Below are 21,345 nucleotides of genomic sequence, written 5' to 3' on the forward strand. Positions count from 1 at the left end.
GGTATCATGGATATCGGCGTTTACCGAGAACTTATCGATGAACTTGTTGATGACTAGTTGTTAGATACGTGGTAAATAAAAATAAGATGATAATACATAATAATCATTGCAAACCTGTACAGGTCAGAGCGGTAAACTCACGAATACCAATCTATAGAGCTACTTACGGAGATGGACTTGGTGATGTTATTCAGGGATTATTTACAAGGATAGCTCCAAAAGTAGCACCTGTTGCAAAACAATTATCGATGAAGGCCATTGATATTGTTCGTGATAAAGCTCCTGGTGCATTTGTCAATGTTGCTGGTAAGGCGTTCTCGGCGATCAAAGAAAGAGTAGCACGATTATTGCGACGAAAACGACAACCACCAGCAAAATTACCAAGTACTGAGGTGATGCCTGCAGATGTCAGTAAAATAATAAATCAAGCTGCAAATCAAAAACTAGCGGAATTGTCTGAAGAAGCGGAAAAAATATAAAGCAAATTTAATAGCAGGAAGTGGTCTTCGTCGACGATGATCACCATTTGGAAAAATGGTAATTATAATAAAAATGTTCAAGCGCGAATCAGACCCAGCATTTGATATGGAGGCACCTGTCTTTAAGTATGAATCTGTACGTGATTATCAATTTTATTCCTATGACGCAATACAACCAAATCTGCGGGGGAGAATCGAATTACAGGTTCATGATACAAGTAGATATTTCTTGCCCGCTGAAGCGTTTATTGAAGTAGAAGGTAGACTTGTAACGAATGTTGTAGCTAATACGCCATATGATCTTAATTTGCGTGTTGGTTTTGTCAACAACGGAATTATGGCACTGTTTGATAGCGCCACATACATGATTGATGGAAAAAATATTGAATCGATTCAGAAGGATGTTGATGTTGCTACAACAATAATTGGTTTAGCGAGATATTCTGACGACTTTACAAGATCAGCCGGTCCAACAATGATGTTTGCCAAGGATATTACTGACAACGCTGATCATGTTCAATATACTAAAATACAGACACCACGAAATACTGCTGCTGATCCACAACCGGTTGATTTTGAACACGCAGACAGACCAGGTGCTGATTTTGATATTATAGGAAGTGTTAATGCGACTTTCAACTTGGGATTTGCAACACGCCGAGCAGCGCTGTCAGGAAATGATAGAAATTTTTCGTGTGCAATTCCATTATCTCACATCTTTGGATTTTGCAGAAATGTTAGAAAGGTAATCTTTGGAGCTAAACACAATTGTACTCGTAAGAAAGGTTAATGATAATGATGCAATCTGGCGAGGTGCTCGTGTTGCTGAAGGTAAAGTAAATATATCAAAAATCTCATTGTGGATGCCAGTAATGACACCATCTATTATTGAAGAACAAAAATTACTATCTTTTATGGATCAAGGCGGTAAATCATTGCTATCATGGTTAACAGTAACCACAGACGCTGCTCAAAGCAATATTATTGGTTTATTTACATGGCATATAGCATCACAACAGGGTGTTTCTGCACCACGACATATTTTTATTGCGCTGCAAAATATTGACCGGATAAATAATCAAGAACGTTCACATATGATATATGATAACCTTGGAGTTAATGAAGTTTCCTTGCGGATAAATGGACATCAAGAACCGGCTGAGGATATATTGTTAAATTTTAATCAAAATCATGTAGCGCGTGCATATCATCGTTTGATGTCATTTATGGGACGTGATCAAAATATAGATACCGGTTTGCAAATATCACAACTAGATTTTACAGGTCTATATCCGATTTATTATTTTTCGCTGGAGCGTCTTGATTTATCGAAGCAATCTGTTGTTGATATACACTTTCGAGCTCATGTTACTAACCCGCCAGGTGGTGGTGCCTTCTACAGAGCAATCGCGGTCATACTTAGCGATAAAGCCATGTTACTTGAAGGTGGTAGTGGTCGAATGAGAGTCGTTGATGCACCAGTAGAAAATCTTTAATTATTCAGAAAAAATATTATTTATATAAAAAATGTCGTATAGTCATGTTAATGTTACTCTGACTCCCGGTCAGGTAAAAAAGCTTCAATCAAAAACCGCCAACAAATGCGGAACTAAAATATCACTAAAACGAGATCAGATTAGTGGTGGTCCAAACAAATTATCGTTGACAAATAATCAGATTAAACATTTCAATAAAGCCCTGGAATCAAAAAACTGGAGTTCAATTTCATCTTTCTCCAAGCGCCATCAAAGACATGGTTAAAACAGGTGGTATTTGTCCACTTCTTGCAGCTATTCCAGCGTTAATAGCTGCTGCTGCTCCAGCCGTAGCAAAAGCAGCCGCGTTAGGTGCTGTTGGAACAGCTGCTGGAATGGCTCTAAAGAAAGCAACAGGAAATGGATACAAAAAAGGGACGCGGCTTAAGATTGCCAGGATCTCGTTGGGGGAGAGGCCTAAGGCTTCCACGTTAAACGTTCCAACATCAAATTTTGATTTACTTGATGCTGCTAAAAAACTAAAAATTAAAGCCTTTAGAGGTGTTTTATGCGAGATCAATTACCGAAACAACCAAACAAACTCGAAACAGGTATTATTAATCTAGACTCGAATTCAGGACCCGGTACTCATTGTGTATCATACGCGGTTGATCCACGTGGAATCGTTTATTTTGATTCGTACGGGTTAGCTCCACCCCTTGAATTTATCAAGTATGTCGCACCACTTCACGCAACAACCTCTGGTTGTAAAGTTTGGTATTCAACGCTACCCACACAAACAATGACAGATCCGCCAATATGCGGCCGTGAAGTAATTAATGTACTCGACGCTATATCAAAATCATCCAAACCACCGAATAAAGTTGTGCATGATTATACAAGTAACCGATTCGTTGCGCGTAAAGCGTTTTAAACAACAGGTCTTATTATAATGGTTGATATTTACGGAAGATCTTCTACTAGAAAGAAAATAAAATCCGACGTTGATCTGTCGAAGTATGTGACTAAAGATGACCTCGCTGATATCATGAACCTGGCTGGAGTTGACCCAGATGAGGTTGTTATTTTTCAAGATCGATATGGTAAACTAAAAACCAGCAATATCAAATGGAATGATATAGTTCGGCGAGTACTCGGTGCAGTTACGGATAATATTCCCGTGTTTACTGACGGTGGTAGAATCAGAGATTCAAGTATATCGTTTGCAACAATTAGAAATGAAATTGCAAAAAGCGTTGCTAATTGTATGAAAAGCACCGGCGACACAATGACGGGTGAACTTAACATGAACGGGAACAAAATAGTAGCTGTAACAACTCCAAAATCTGACAACGACGTCGCAAACAAACTATACGTCGACGACGTAGACAGTAAACTATCCACGCTGCGGGCCGAGTATGATGTTCACGTGGGCGCTTTTGCAAGATTTCGCAGAAATTGTCAAAAAACCGACGAATCCATAAATAAATTCTTCGGCACTCCGCACACCATTGATATAAAACTTGTTGATATCAAAAGTAACCTAGACACGATCAAACAAACACAGCAAAACATCGTAGCGGGAATTCCTGAGATTGCCAATAAAACCAATTTGATTAAAATTCCAGCTGGAATAACTCCCAGACATATCACAAACATCGTATACACGGTATCATCGGGTTTTTCAACATGGTCCAAACAAAATAATACTATCAAATATACCGCAACAGTCACTGGCGTGTACAGGCTGTCTGTGTTTAGTGCTGCAAAATTTGAAATATTTACAACGTTTCCATGGCGTCATTCCACCGACAGGTTTTCCGGGGTTGTATCTGTTATATTAAATAGCGGAACCGAAGAAATTTTTATTCTGGAAGCAGCTGATAAGAAATTAACCGCAACATCTACTGGTGGTGTTTGGAATTTGTAGCTGAAACACCTCAATTGGTTACTGCATAAAAATATATATGGACGGTGCACAATACAGGTACAATCAAGCACGTGAATGGTAGGCGGCGCTAAAAGATCAAGTCTATCAATATACAGTAAAAGTAAAAAAATATCGACGACGATTAGTTATCGTTGATGTGATTGTTTATTCAGTATCCGCTGTTGTTGCTGGAACCGGTGTAATATTATCAGCGGTGACAATGATGGCACCAGCAGCTGTAACTATTTGTATTTTAGCAGCAACAACTATTGCAGGTGTGCTTAATATCATCGCAAAAAATATATGTACTTGCACGAACGAAAAATTATCCGATTACAAAATAAAATTACACACAGCGACGGTAGCATATTCGAAATTATCCTCGTTGTTATCAGCGAGTCGTAGTGATGGAATTATATCTGATTTTGAGTTTTCAATGATGACCAAAATATACGACGAAAGTATCGGTATTAAAGATACAAGTATTAATAATGACAGAATTACTCCAGCAGATCGTGACCAACACAACTCCGCCAAAGATAACGATGATCTCGGTAAGTTCGTCTAATCCTGAATTTAGTGTTAATTTTCCTACTGCAATTCCAGTAAAAGAAATAGCATTAGCGCAATTACGGGTATATTACAGCTGGCCAAATATCAGATCAAAATCATTTAATGGTACACCAGCAAATAATTCGCTTGTATTTGCTAGTAAAAATAAACCCGATGGAACACCTGACTGGGTTGTTGTTGGAATACCAACTGGCAGTTATGAGATCGAACAAATCAATGATGAATTTGCGCGTAGAATAAAATTAATAACGGGAAAAGAAGCAAAAATATCAATTAATGTTCATGAACCGACCCTGTCCTCGACGGTTGAAATACATTCTCCCGATTATGCCGTTGATATTTATCAATCCACGATAAGATCCGTACTAGGTTGGCCTGAAATATCACCACCGATAACACCGATACCACCAGAACCGAAAAAGTCTGATTATGTCACGGATAGGCAATCATATCATGAAATTTTACCATTATACGAGGAAAATTTAATTCAGCTATAAAACGCAACGTTGGGTAGTATATTTGAATTTCACAGTAAGGATAATATTATATGGTTTTTTACTTATGAACGAAATCTCCAAGAAGGAACAGCTAAATACTTTGATGCACGCCTGGTTGATATCAATAATTACTTCAAATTAATTGATCAAGAGCATAAAACACAACAATAGCGACTACGGCAACTTTTTCAAGAACATCTTTTTGATATAACTTTACGCAGCAAAATTATTAAACAAATTGAGATATTAAATCAGCTCGCATACGACATGGAATATTTTAACCAGCGATTTATTCAGGCGATAATTGATCGTGTTGACAGCGGTACAAATAAATCTAAGCAACAGTTTTTAGAATTCTTTAGAATACCAGAGGCGAATTTACCGAATTTTAAACTTCCTTGGTATAACGTAACCGAGTTAAGAAAATCTGTCAGTGATGTCATTGATGAGAACTTTCCTAAAATACATGATGCATGGAGAAAAATAGCACCACCTCCAACTGTTCTTAGATATGATAATGATCCACATGGCAGCGGAAGACACGTATCTCCGGGAATCGTTAATATAACGTCGACGGTCGCGGTTAATCTAGTTTGTGACGTAATCGATGGCAGCTATCAAATAGATCTCGGAAGATCAAATCAGGCTCAACAAGGATACATCCTATACACATTTACACCACAAGTTTCCCCTGGAAGTTTAATCGTGCAAGAACCAACTAATCCTGTGTATCTACGGTGTCACAATAATATGTTAACACGAATAAATTTTAAACTCACAGACCACCTTAATCGCTTAATTGACATACGTGGAGAAGAACTTGTGATAAATCTGTATGTGAAATCTTAAATATTATGTAATGGAGTGTTTTTATACACGAGGATTTCAGACTCAAATTCGATCAACTTAAAAAAAATAAATAAAATATTTTTTTATTACTGGCACAAATTAATCAGATTGTGTGTTTGGTACAAACTAATCAACCTTGCAAAAAAAAAATATGTTTTTATTTTTTTTTTCTAGCCCACACGTGGTCAGCGTTGACAGGGACCCCAGTTACCAAAACATTCATTTTCATTATTACTTTGGATCGTTTCACCAGTAACGGGGTTACTTTGGATAGTTTCATCAGTAACGAAGTTACTCGCTGACATAATTTTTCTTGATTGTCTTATACGAGTACTAGTGGGATAATAGCGATTTAAATCTTTCTACGGCGGCAGAGAGAGGAACGAATTTATTCACATGATCATCTTCTACGGTAGCTAGCGACTGAAACATTGCCGCCTGAATCCGTTTCATGAGCTTGTATTCAGATGATAGTGTGTGTGTTCCCTGGTTTTTACGTTCTTGTAAAATCTCAAAATCAGAAACTATTTTTTCAGGATTTAGTTCATCGGATATATTAATTCCATCTTTTTTCAATTTTTTTAATAGCAACAATTACATCATTGATATTTTCATGGTTCATTATGTAATATATAAATCTTTAAAACAAAAAAAAAATTATCCCCACAGAACCCCTATCGAGTCTTTAGCGAGTTCAAGGGGGGGGGGGGACATATACGCTCAGCAAAATCCCACCCACAATAATTAATCCAGTGGGTGATACGAAAATATGTATCAACCACCAGTCAATATTGTGGTTGAATTTTGCTGAGCGGGGGTTTTGCGGTTCCCCAATTATTATAAAAATCACAATTATGCGCACCACCGACAAGTTGTCAGCCATGGGGATTCGATCCTGGACCGCGAGCGTCACAGTCCAATACCATACTGATTGAGCTATCGAACCATGTTACGAACATATGTTTCGGAAGTTAATATATAGCTAAGGAACCAATATTTACACTAAAACAGCGGTTTCTGAATAATAACTACTTCTGCATTAAAATAACGGTTTCTGTATTATAACAACAGTTTCTGAATATAAAACAGCGTTTTTCCTAAGCAGACTGCAAATATAACCTGCGAATCAATAAGCGGCATGAACACACCTGCAGATCGATTTATACCACAACAACGGTTTCTGTTCTGTACCTATATTACAGCTTCCTTGCGGATCAATAACATTATCCTGATTTCTCGTAATGTTGTATGATGGGAAATATTTAAAAACCATAAATATACTTCTATGAGTAATTAATTACGACGTAATTAGTTAAATTGACTAATTACGATCATAAAAAATCAAAAATCTACGAAGAAAACTATATATTAAAAAAATAATCCCCCCATATGATCAAACATTCAGTAGTATACGATCAGACAGTACTGGGTCCCTTCAAATAATGATATAATTCAATGTGGTGATGATAATTATTGATACTGAAAGGTGATTTTCTGTTTATATTTTTTCGAGAAAGCGGTTTTATATATATTTTTTGCCACTTTTTGCACTGAAGACGGATTAATATCAAAGTATTTCGCAGCTGAATACATTGAACGAAATATTATTTCTTCACCAGTTTCTGTGTTTGTGGAATTTACCGCCCTCTTTCCGATTGTTTTACATCTTCCTGTATTACCACATGCAGAGTTCACGCTTCGTGTGACAACTCGAAGGTTGTGCAGGGAGTTGTTCTGAGGATCCCCGTCAATATGATCGACCACTAGACCGTCATTGATCACTCCAAAGAAACATTCGTAGATAAAACGATGACAGAAATAATGTTTCTTTCCCCCCTCGTATGTGAACCTTAGATAACCATGATTATTAATACATCCAACTGGTTTTTTTCACCTACAGTGTCTGATGACACCATTAATATCTGATTCGTAATTCTTAATGACAGGATGTGGGACAAATTTATTTTGCTCCATTATAATAATATTATTTGTTTAAATCATTGTTTGTCTGAAATCTTGATATATAATCCTCCACGGATTTTATAGCGTTTTCACCGTTATTATTTTTTTTTTGGTCATAATATCTTTTAAGTTCTCTGAACCGTTTTCCACCGCACTTTCCACATAATCCTGTTTTTCCTCGCACTCCAATACCACGCCGCAGACATGGTATTGGTCCTAGACTTCCTCGTCGTATGTTTTGTGAGTGCATCCAAAAAAATTCCTTTCTGCAGGATTTGTTGCATCGATTTACTGAGCCGATCATCAACCATCTGCATTGAGACATTGTATATATAATATTTTTTTATTTTAAATATTTGTTTTAATTATATGAACGAGTTTGAGAGATTATCCCAAACTAGGCCTGTTAAATATAAATTCAACCTCGACAGATTATCTCACCTGCCAGTACGAGATTTGGTTGATCCGAAAAATAAAAGTTTGATCTCGAAAATTCACGACGCCAAGAAAGAATTTTACACGGATGGTGCATCTCATACATGGTCAACGTTCAAGATTATACGCCTTGACGGAGTCAAGGAAGCTGTCACGGACGCCACAATGAATGACAAGCGAGCGGCAACTATCATTAACTACATCGCTGAATACGAGGGCAATCAAAAATATTTCTTCAGAGTAAAATTTATTGTATTAACAGAAACAGGTAGTTGGATTATCCGTGACAAATATGATCCTGTCCTTGGCAATAATAAAACTGTCATATTAAGTAAACATTTCAGACCGGGTCTACTGACGGGTATTGACAAACCGTATTATGAGCGAGCGTATCCTGTAACAGCGGTTATTTTTGGAATCTATGAGATAAATATAAAACCCAACGTTGATAAACTAGCGCCGATGAAATTTTCAAGGTTAAATTGTGTAGCCGAACGAGTAATAGAACACTTTACAAACGCGATGCGTGGAAATGGATTAACTGATTTAAGGCGTGAAAAAATAAACTCGTGGGCTGATTCAGTTAAGGATACCGGTGCTACAATAAAAGATGTTGCTGAACTAGGAAAACTATTAAAATTTCCAATAACCGTAGCGACAATAACGGGAGAAGTACTGTACGAATCGAAATATAAATCGAAAGAAGCTCCAATAAATATTATCGATCATAACGCGCACGCATGGACTAGTGCAGTAACAATATTTCCACGTGATTGAACTGTTAGATTTTACTCCGGAGGTATGTTCGATTTTATTAACGAAATAAGTAAAAACGATCCTGTATCGGTATGGTTATTTAAAAGTAATGAGGAAGGTGAATTTGATCAGTTTGTCAGACCAAATGGTGAGATATATCGAACAGAATCCCTCCATGACGAGATGAAAAATCTTGCGGAGAAGTTTTTAGAGTGCAAGCACGCGGAAAATACTGACAAATTACTAACTAATTGTTTTACCGTTCCATCTGTTGCGGCTCATTTTGCTAGAGAAAAAAATTCATGGAAACCATCACGATTTGATTTACTCGAGGACGTACGCGCAAGTTGCGTCGAATACGGACATGGCGGATTATGGAATACCAAATATAATTACAATGATGTTATTTCGGTTGATATGGTTGCATGTTATCCAGGAAGTTTTCTAGGATACGGAAATTGTTCTGTATACTTTAAAAGATTTGGTCACTCAACAAACGAGATGACGCGAGTGGCAATTAATGGACCATTACCTGATTTTGATCTGACTGGATTCGCCTGTATTGAATCATTCGAGTTTAACGAAAATCTTCACAAGATTTGTTATGTTTGGTTTGGTAGACATTTTTGTGAAAAACGTTGGGCACCTATAGTTTTATTACGATATATGCTAGATTGTGCGATACTGACATCGTTGGTGGTCAGTGAGGCGATTATATCATATCATGCACAGACCGAAGTTTGGTTGCCCATGCCAGATTCTGAAGTTATTAGCGAATTTAAGGATGATATTCCTAATAAACTCAAAACCGCAAAAGATCTCGGTAGAAAAATTATTGGTAAATTTACTCAAGGTGGTGCATATGATTATAAAAGACATCACGCACGATTAATTCTAGATGATGCCGAGTACGATTTTATAATCGCTGATACAACAGTGAGAAATATATTTGTAAATCGAGAAAGTGTTTATTTATCCGACGGAACAAAATTGGGTACGATCGTTAGTTACATAAATGACATCTCCCCACAGTATACTCATCTAAGATCTTCCATGTTGGCTTATGTTTCTATAAATTTATTATCGATGATTAATAGATTTCCTGAGACCGCAGTCAGAGTCGCAACAGATTCGTTTTATATTTCAAGTAAATATTTAGAATCTGTTATGAAATTTACAAGTAATGATGAACGATGGGGTTCGTGGAGAATAAATAAAGAATTATTACACAATTATACAGAATCTGCAGATGTTCCAATGAGAGATTTTTATCGTAAGGGTAATAAAATATCAGAAATGTCGAAAGCACCATCGCTGAGTGATCCAATAACCAGATATAAGACAATATATCTCAATGGACCTGGTGGATGCGGCAAAACGACTCGAGCGATTAATGTTTTTAAAAATTCAGATATAATCGTGCTGACACCCACACATAGACTCCCACGTGAAATGAAACAGCGGCAAGTACAATCGTGTACGTATCATAGTTTCTTTCGGTGGCGCGGGGATACATGGACTCCTGAACGAATGGGAGAAAAATATATACCTAAAATAATTATTTGGGATGAGATATGCACGGTGTCATTGGATACATTAAAAACGTTTCTTGATTGGTTGTTGACGAAAAATACCGCTATAATAATGTGTGGCGATCCTGGTCAACCGCCGCCTTTTGTTGGACCATCTCCACATGATTGGTTAAAAAATTTCGTTGATTATTATGAAGAAATAGATGATGATCATAGAGCTCTTGATGCAAATTTAAAGGAGTTTAAAAAATTAATCAGATTACAATCAAACAAAATTCAGTGTAAAATAATACGTGGAGTGATCTCAAAGACATCAATGGGTGATTTTTTAAATTTATGGAGACCCACCGATTTGATCGTAGCAAGTAGAAAAAAAATCAGAGACGCTTTACAACAACAGTTATTTCAACTACATAAAGAAAAATATTCAGAATTACCCGTACCGTTGTGTTATAGACCATCAGATACACGAAAACAGAATATTAATGTTGATATTCCAGGACAGACTGAAAAACAGAATCTCGTATTAAATGATATTGTCGCCGTTGATATCAGTGTAGTCGAAGATGCATTACACGCTGACAAATCTCCATGGGTGTTGGGATACGTTATGACGATCCACTCGTCTCAGGGATTAACTATTTCTGATACACGAGTCTGGATTGTAGACGATCGCATTGAGTGGTCAAATTTAGTTTATTTAGCGGTATCGAGGGTCAGAAAGATATCTCAATTACGTAGAATTATAATTCCTGAAATCGTTGATAAATTTATCATCATCGATGATGATATAATAAGAAAAAAATTAATCGGATACAAACAATCTGATAAAAAAAATAAACGTGACTTTGATCTTGATGTTGAATTTATTATTGAGTTAAAACAGCAGCAGAATAATCATTGCGCAAGTTGTAATTGTATAATGTTATGGCGGTATTCGAGTAATGATTCAAGACAATTTACCGTAGATAGAAAGGATAATAGTCGCGGTCATATACGAGAAAATACCATGTTGACCTGTCTTGAGTGTAATCGACGTAGAGGCGCCAGCGCCTTGGGTGCTAGTTAAGTGATCGAAATCACTGAAGTGATTTTGGCGGTAGTTGTGCATCCGTGGGAATTATTTGTAGTCGTTCACGTACAAATCCACGTTGAGGAGCAGCCGAATCTAATCTGTAGATTGCAGGTCTACCTGAGGATCTTGTCACTGTGGATATTTTGTGTGTGGTAACACTCCAAATAGGATCAGTCGCTCTCGCGCTACCACCTTCAAGTTCACCAGGCTCATATAAATATCTGACTGTAACATCACCCAATATTGTTTGTTTTTCAACATCTTTTCGTTGTGTTAGTATATTTTTTTTTTGTAATTGCATTAATGGGTTTCATGTTGGTTGTTCGTGTAATCTCATTATTTAATGCAGCTATCACGCTTGGTAATCTTGCAACCCATTCGCGAGATCTTTTATCTTGAATAAATTCCCTCGCGTATTGATATCCAAATAACCGCTCAGCAAGTGTTCGATTAAATCGCTCAACAATTGCCTGATCACGATGAATTGCAGTATGACCTCGTCGTATTTTGGTATTATGTTGTTTCATCAACGATGATACTGGACCAAGAAATTCCTTACCAGGATCAACCTGTAGTAGCTGTGGCCATCGCAGACCACCTCGTTGATAAATTCGTTCAAACGCATCGGCTACTTCAGATGATGTTTTCGATGATAGCGGCTCTGCTTCTTTATATCTACTTGCAACATCAACTACGGTTAACGCGTATTTGTATGTTTTTCTACGCACAGTATCATGCGGTAAAAACAGAATATCAGCTTGATGAACTTCATTAGGAACACTGACATCGAAATACGCGTACTGAATTCGTTTAGGACGTGGTAGATAAATTTGCCATATTGCTTGTTTGGATAACCACGTTTTAGCAGTAGAATGTTTAACCACTGCTGCATCAGCAAGTTTACCAATTGCTTCTTTGCCTCTCCAGTATCCTCTTGGTGACTAATAAATCGATTCCATTATTAATTACCAGCCCCAAGCGCTAATTTACCTTTCATCGAGGATCTTACTAACCAATTAGCTAATGATTCTCTAATATTTTTATTTTTTATGGAATTTAATGCATGAATTAATTTCACATCTGCACTATGTCTATCTTGTAGATTTTGACTTTTATAAGCTACATCATGAGCGTGACAAGCTCGATCAATAGCGTTTATTGGTTCCTCGCCTGGTTTTGGTTGATCTTGATTATCGAGCCTGATATCAAGTCTGGTACCAGGACGGCAATAATTATATCCCGATAGATGTTTTTCTCCGCTGTATTTAGCCCATGGAGTACCTGGAAACTTTGACATCAAATTAGCAATATCACCACCGCGCTTATTAGGTAAAAACGAAAATTTCTTTCTACCGCATACAGAACATTTTCCACCATACGCTATTTTTTTATTTTTTGTTGTAAACGTAGCTAAATCAGTAGTTGGAGTTTTAACTCTACAACGTAAGCAATATAAATTCATGACATAATATATATATGGATATAATTGATTTCTCAGCAACAAGAAAACGAGAGCCAGTTAAACACCATCCTTCGCTACCGAATTCCATCAGAATGATTATCATAGGACCATCTGGATCGGGTAAGACGCAGTTATTACTTAATCTGATAATGAGATGGTTGAAATGGGATAAATTATATTTAGTAGCACCATCCGCTGATGATCAACGATGTTATGATGTACTTAAAGATTTCAATGAAAACGCGCGATTACTGGATGAAGGTAATGATGTTATAGAGTTTATAACCAATATTGATGAAGTACCATCCGTAGATTCCATAGACGGATTTATTAATTATTTAGTTGTATACGACGATGTGATGCTAGATAAACAATCAAATCCAGCCAGAATATTTTCCCGAGGGAGACATAAAAATACAGACGTGATCTATGTCACTCAACGATATACACAAATTCCGAAAGTGATCAGAGACAACTGCAACATTTTAGTTGTGTTTAATGGCGTAGACACACACACACTTAGAAATATTCATCAAACTTGGTGTGGTGGTGACATGGATATAATTAAATTCAAAAATTTCTTCTCACGAGCGCAAGCTACTCCACATGGATTTATAACAATAAATTTACATGATCCAAGAACAAGATATCGTGTGGGTCTTGATAAAATATTTGAGTAAATTTAATTAAAAAGATATCATTCATATAATGAACAACTGTGCGTGGCTGCGTCAAGGAACCACTAACAAATGTGATAAAAAATGCCGTGGAGAATATTGCAAGAAACATAATTATCTTATAAAGAAAAACCCTTATGCTGGTCCACGAAGTTGTGTTGGATGTAACAACGGCGTTAGAGGATTATATCAGATTTGCAAAAATTGCCGTGGAGATCGATACAGAAGTTTGATGATATATTATAAACACAGAAAGAACATAAATCCAAAAATAGAAAAACCACCATCAGAACTTGAATATTACTTGAAACATAGAACAAATTCCGAAGATTCCGAAGATTCCAAAGATTCCCATGATTCCCATGATTCAGATGAAAAGAAAAATATTCATCAAACTTAAAATTTCTTTTACAACATGAATGGCAGCAGAGAGGGGCGTCTACAATTCTGTTTGGGACAAACAATAATCGTAGACGTGGTATTGACCTCTATGAAGGGTCACTATTTTTTTGGGTCCAAACACAAGGGTGACCACTCCCTTAAGTGGTCTGATCGCCCTCTCTGCTGCTCAAATTGTGAATGAATTGAGTTGTTGGCTTTTCGTTCCGTCCGTCGCTGGAAACGCGTAACCAGTCAGTCATTTACAAACATTTGGATGTGTGAAGTAATGACCTTAAACTAAATATCTGACTCAGCCGTGCTCCAGGAACCGAGAGAGAGAGAGAAAGACAGAGAGAGAGAAAGAGAGAGAGGGAGAGACAGAGAGACAGAGAGAGAGAGGACGGGGTAGAGTCGGCATGTCTCCAGCCATTTTTGTTAGAATGATTATTTTATCATTGGCGCAATAAAATCTGGCTTTTCCAGAAGCGACGACCTGGCCTCATTTTCAGTCCGCTTCTCAACACAAGTATCATATTTAGGGTTAGAATGATCTCATTTAGGATATTTATGACAGTATTGGGATTTTTGGGAAAGGTATAATAAAGGGATGAAATGTTTGATTTTGAATTTCACACTAAGAGTCCTTATATGCTTGATTCTAAATTGCACACCTGAAAGTCTTTATTTGATTGAATTTAAATTGCACACCTGAAGGTCTTTATTTGATTGATTTTAAACTGCATACCTGAAGGTCTTTATTTGATTGATTTTAAATTGCACGCCTAAAAGTCTTTATTTATTTGATGTTAAACTGCACACCTGAAAGTCTTTATTTATTTGATTTTAAACTGCACATCTAAAGGTCTTTATTTGATTGATTTTAAATTGCACACCTGAAAGTCTTTATTTGATTGATTTTAAATTGCGCACCTGAAAGTCTTTATTCATTTTATTTTAAATTGCACACCTGAAGGTCTTTATTTATTTGATTTTAAATTGCACACCTGAAAGTCTTTATTTATTTCATTTTAAATTGCACACCTGAAAGTCTTTATTCATTTCATTTTAAATTGCACACCTGAATGTCTTTATTTGATTGATTTTAAATTGCACACCTGAAAGTCTTTATTTGATTGATTTTAAATTTCACACCTGAAAGTCTTTATTTGTTTGATTTTAAATTGAACACCTGAAAGTCTTTATTTGATTGATTTGAAATTGCACACCTGAAAGTCTTTATTTGATTGCTTTTAAATTGCACACCTGAAGGTCAATTTTTGATTGATTTTAAATTGCACACCTGAAAGTTTTTAACTGATTGATTTTAAGTTGCGCACCTGAAGGTCTTTATTTGATTGATTTTAAATTGCACAACTGAAAGTCTTTATTTATTTGATTTTAAACTGCACACCTGAGAGTCTTTATTTGATTGATTTTAAATTGCACACCTGAAAGTCTTTATTTGATTGATTTTAAATTGCACACCTGAAAGTCTTTATTTATTTGATTTTAAACTGCACACCTGAAAGTCTTTATTTGATTGATTTTAAATTGCACACCTGAAAGTCTTTATTTGATTGATTTGAAATTGCACACCTGAAAGTCTTTTTTGATTGATTTTAAATTGCACACCTGAAAGTATTTATTTATTTGATTTTAAGTTGCCCTCCTAAAGGTCTTTAGTTGTTTGATTTTAAATTGCACACCTGAAAGTCTTTATTTGATTGATTTTAAATTGCACACCTGAAAGTCTTTATTTATTTCATTTTAAATTGCACACCTGAAAGTCTTTATTCATTTCATTTTAAATTGCACACCTGAATGTCTTTATTTGATTGATTTTAAATTGCACACCTGAGAGTCTTTATTTGATTGATTTTAAATTGCACACCTGAAAGTCTTTATTTGATTGATTTGAAATTGCAAGCCTGAAAGTCTTTATTTGATTGATTTTAAATTGCACACCTGAGAGTCTTTATTTGATTGATTTTAAATTGCACACCTGAAAGTCTTTATTTATTTCATTTTAAACTGCACACCTGAAAGTCTTTATTTGTTTGATTTTAAATTGGACACCTAAGAGACCTGATGTATTTGATTTTCAATTGCACGCATGCTAGTTCTTATCCTATTTAAATATTAGTTGATGATTTATAAAGCTTTGAAGATGTCTTCATTTTTTCCACTGAAATAAAGCAATACTCTTTTCATGAAAATATATGCTGTTACTACTGTTTATAAATGCTTCATGCCTTCTGAAAGTTAAGTAGGAACTCAGAGATTCAATGCAAGCAATATATAAAAGATATTTAAAGATATACATTTGGAGAAGAACATGTGAGCTGTTTAGTACAACCATGTCTGATGTAGCAAGAGAGGTCAAAATACATGCCACTCTGTCATTATGAGTCTTCTGATTTTTGAATCCGAATCATGGAAAGTCCAAGCGATAATTTCTCTCACATTCTAAATTATCTGAAATAGCTTCTGCTTAAACTCTTTCTGTGCACATTTTCAACACCTGTAATTTTGATTCACAAGGAATGTAAATTACGACACAGTAACCCAATTGTGCTATTTCGAATCAGCAGCAAGTACATGTAATAAGTTCAATGGATGCGCTAACTCGAACAACTCTGGTTTCTTTGAACGGAAGTAGCGCCAGGGCTCCCATGGGAAAATGGTATGTCATGGAGAGTAATTAAGATCTAATTTTATCTGACACATTTTCTGTATTTAAACTCGTTCTAGACACGTTTAACACAGCTGTAATTTTGATGCACAACTAATGTAAATTACGAAACAATGATTATTATTTTTCTTTCTCGAATCGGCATCAATTAATTATAATATGGCACTTTAAAGGTTGAATGCTTTAACTACCTAGAACAGCTCTGCTTGACTACTTTGAATTAAAGCAGCGCTAGAGAGCTCATGGGAGAAAGTGTACGTACTGGAGAGTAATTATACAGCTAGAAAATCTACTCAATTTAATTTGTTTGGCTATGCATGTAAAAACATCATGCTGCATTTGAGAGAAGTAATATATCGTACGGATCAGGTGTCATTTGTTGCATATAAAGCGTTACTGAGCCATCCAAGCTGATCGTGAATAAAATAAATAGGGACAAATATTCCTCGAAATCAACCTGGTAAGAGACACTATTCCATTATCAATAACTATTCCATTATCAATAACTATACCATTATCAATAACTATTCCATTATCAATAACTATTCCATTATCAATAACTATTCCATTATCAATAACTATACCATTATCAATAACTATTCCATTATCAATAACTATTCCATTATCAATAACTATTCCATTATCAATAACTATTCCATTATCAATAACTATTCCATTATCAATAACTATTCCATTATCAATAACTATACCATTATCAATAACTATTCCATTATCAATAACTATTCCATTATCAATAACTATACCATTATCAATAACTATTCCATTATCAATAACTATTCCATTATCAATAACTATTCCATTATCAATAACTATTCCATTATCAATAACTATACCATTATCAATAACTATTCCATTATCAATAACTATTCCATTATCAATAACTATTCCATTATCAATAACTATACCATTATCAATAACTATTCCATTATCAATAACTATTCCATTATCAATAACTATTCCATTATCAATAACTATTCCATTATCAATAACTATTCCATTATCAATAACTATTCCATTATCAATAACTATTCCATTATCAACAACTATTCCATTATCAATAACTATACCATTATCAATAACTATTCCATTATCAATAACTATTCCATTATCAATAACTATACCAGTATCAATAACTATTCCATTATCAATAACTATTCCATTATCAATAACTATTCCATTATCAATAACTATACCATTATCAATAACTATTCCATTATCAATAACTATTCCAATATCAATAACTATTCCATTATCAATAACTATACCATTATCAATAACTATTCCAATATCAATAACTATTCCATTATCAATAACTATTCCATTATCAATAACTATTCCATTAGCAATAACTATTCCATTATCAATAACTATACCATTATCAATAACTATTCCATTATCAATAACTATTCCATTATCAATAACTATTCCATTATCAATAACTATTCCATTATCAATAACTATTCCAATATCAATAACTATTCCATTATCAATAAGTATTCCAATATCAATAACTATTCCATTATCAATAACTATTCCAATATCAATAACTATACCATTATCAATAAGTAAAAGTGAGCACATAGTACGGACTAAAATGCTATTCAGTTGTACAGAAGGATTCCCTTGTGGGAAGCAGTTTTTTCCAGTTTCACTATTTTCCATAGGTATTTAACTCTGTCTCAACATTCCTCCCTTAGCAATAACTTTACGCCATCTGGACCAAACTAACCTGTCGAACAATCCTTTATTTAATTTTTCGAATAGGAGCTCATCAATCATTTGTCTGAATATGGATATGGGGATAAGCCTGGCGCCCATCGCGTTATTAACGAGTAGCAGTTTTATATAAATTTTTGGATTTGCTAATTACGCAAAGTAATGGAAAGAAAAAAATGATGGATTCTTAAACCATTAGTTATGAATGATTGTCTTTAATAAAAAATATTTAAAAAATATTGTTTAAACTTTTGGCGCCCCTGTCATTATTCATTAGAGCTAATGAACGACAGTAATAAATACAATCACGTTAGTATGTATATTATTAGCAAATAAAATCAGATTGTTTCTCAATGAAATATTGCCATAAACGTCTGATTTGACCCTTTGCTATAGAAAACAAAGCAAATCTCATTTTATTTTATTTTCATATAGAAGGTGAATTGTAATTTTTTTTCATGATCCCTTTTTGTGTATACTTTCTAGCTATTACACTATGATATTTAAAAAAAACCCATTAAATTATTTGAAGCATTGAACGTATAAAACGTTCCATAAGGTATGTTTACTTGAAAATAAATTTACAACGTTCTATGATAATGTGGTACTGATCAACGGTTAATTACTGATTAACGTTCTCTGTACAGTTTTTAACATCAACAATTAAAACGCAATGCAATACTAACGCAGCGTGTTCAATTATCCATGAAGATGCTGTGGCATACGGACCAGGCACAGTTACCCGTATTATCCTTAGGGCCGAAAAGATCGAGATCGTTATGCAAATTGAGAGAAATTAATTGCAGGCTCTTAACGCTCAAAGTTCTATGTTAAAGAAATTATGATCAACAATTGTAAAGGCATTTTCTTTTTGTATAGCCATGATGTTGAGAAAAAACATACCTATCTGAAATATCGCATAGAATGTAAATTTTTATTTTATGAGAGGTATGTTCTCGGTGGCTACATACAAGGATTATAGATAAATGGGAGGTAAAAGAAATGTACTATTATAAAACTGAAACTGACGAAAAAGTACCCACTATGTACAGTCAACACTCACTATGACGAAGTTTTTTTTCTAGACATTTTATAGTTTTTATAGTAGTAAAAAATCTGCATTGTTATGATTACGTCTTTTAAATTTTAGTTGTCTTCCTTTTCTTATCCGTGTCCAACCAAAATGTACTGATGAGAAGACTGGGTTAAAAAGATCAATTTATATTTCTGTCCAAAGTTTCCTTCATTTAAACTCATTTTCTGTTTACTAACTATCCTCTGACACTGTCCAGGCAAAATGAAATTCCCAAGTTAGGAAAATATCGCCCTCAAGACCAACACATTACATAAATAGTAATGCCCTAATCGTCAGTTGCAATGAACGTCGTTGTAAAGAGAGTTGACTGTATTTTCGTGTGGTGTGACTGACTATAGTTTCTGAAATGATTTTGTTTTTAAATTCACTTCCTTTCAATAATTAATCCAAACAAAAACAATGTCAAACTCCATAAATTCTTCAATGAAAAAATCAGTCACATTAGACATTGTTCCAGGCAAGGTTAGTACCAGAAGTTTTATTTTAAAGTATATTCACCCTTTAACATCTTCAACAATACTGTAAATAACATTATCTTCATCAATAGCTGTAGATATAATTATTTTTATAAAAAGATGTACATGCCAACATTATGAACAATAGCTGTAGATATCAGCGTCTCCAACAATAGCTGTAAATGTCATAATCTTCATCAAAAGCTGTACATACTATCATCATCAACAATAGCTGTAGATATCAGCATCTCTACCAACAGCTGTAAATGTCATATTCTTCATCAAAAGCTGTACATACTACCATCATCAACAATAGCTGTAGATATCAGCATCTCTAACAACAGCTGTAAATATCATAATCTACATCTAAAGCTGTACATACCACCATCATAAACAATAGCTGTAGATATCAGTATCTCCAACAGTAGCTGCAAAATGTCATAATATTCAACAATAGCTGTACATACCAATATCATCAACAATAGCTGCAGATATCAGCATCTCCAGTAGTAGCTGCAAAATGTCATAATCTTCAACAATAGCTGTACATACCAACATCATCAACAATAGCTGTAAATATCACCTCATTTTAGGCAATAATAACAAAGAGGTTTGTGGTTATAATAAAACATGTGTGCCATATACTTAAGACATATGTTTATATTTCTTAGGGATCAGATATATTTTGAAGGCTTCTAAACTTACATTGAGACGTGGTAACCGCCCAAGCAAACCGACCGCCAATGTCAAGGTGGAGGAGGGGGAAGAAGCAGATCCATTGGTTGCCCAAAAATCATATCAGGCATGCGCAATTTTACGGGAAGGGACCCCAGAGGTAAGTTTTGCAGTTTTTCAGCCGGGGGAGGGGATGGAGGAGCATTTATTGTTACGTTACTGAACTGACCTGATCTTTGCAAAATTATCGCCATAAAGAGTCGCCAGAAAAAAAACAACTGAATACGATATGTGACTTAAAACACTAGAATAATTATATAAAATTTTGTCCTGTAATTTCATTGTTGTAATCGTCATTGCTTATTCACGTATTCAAGTGAATATAATTAGGAACAAACAGTGATACTTATCCATGCAGATCTATCAACTTTGTGTGATCATCACAACAAATTAAATTGCTTTGATGCTTTCGTCATATTTAAAATATGTACAAGCAACCTACATTAAGAATGATACGACTTATATATGTGATAGATTCAACTCCATCAGACAAAAAATAAATCTTAAACGTTTTGTGGCGCAAAATTTTTAGGTATTATCTTTGACA

This window comes from Sinohyriopsis cumingii, chromosome 15, assembly GCF_028554795.1.
Source record: "Sinohyriopsis cumingii isolate HCF-2022 chromosome 15, ASM2855479v2, whole genome shotgun sequence".
In the NCBI taxonomy this organism is placed as follows: Eukaryota; Metazoa; Mollusca; class Bivalvia; order Unionida; family Unionidae; genus Sinohyriopsis; species Sinohyriopsis cumingii.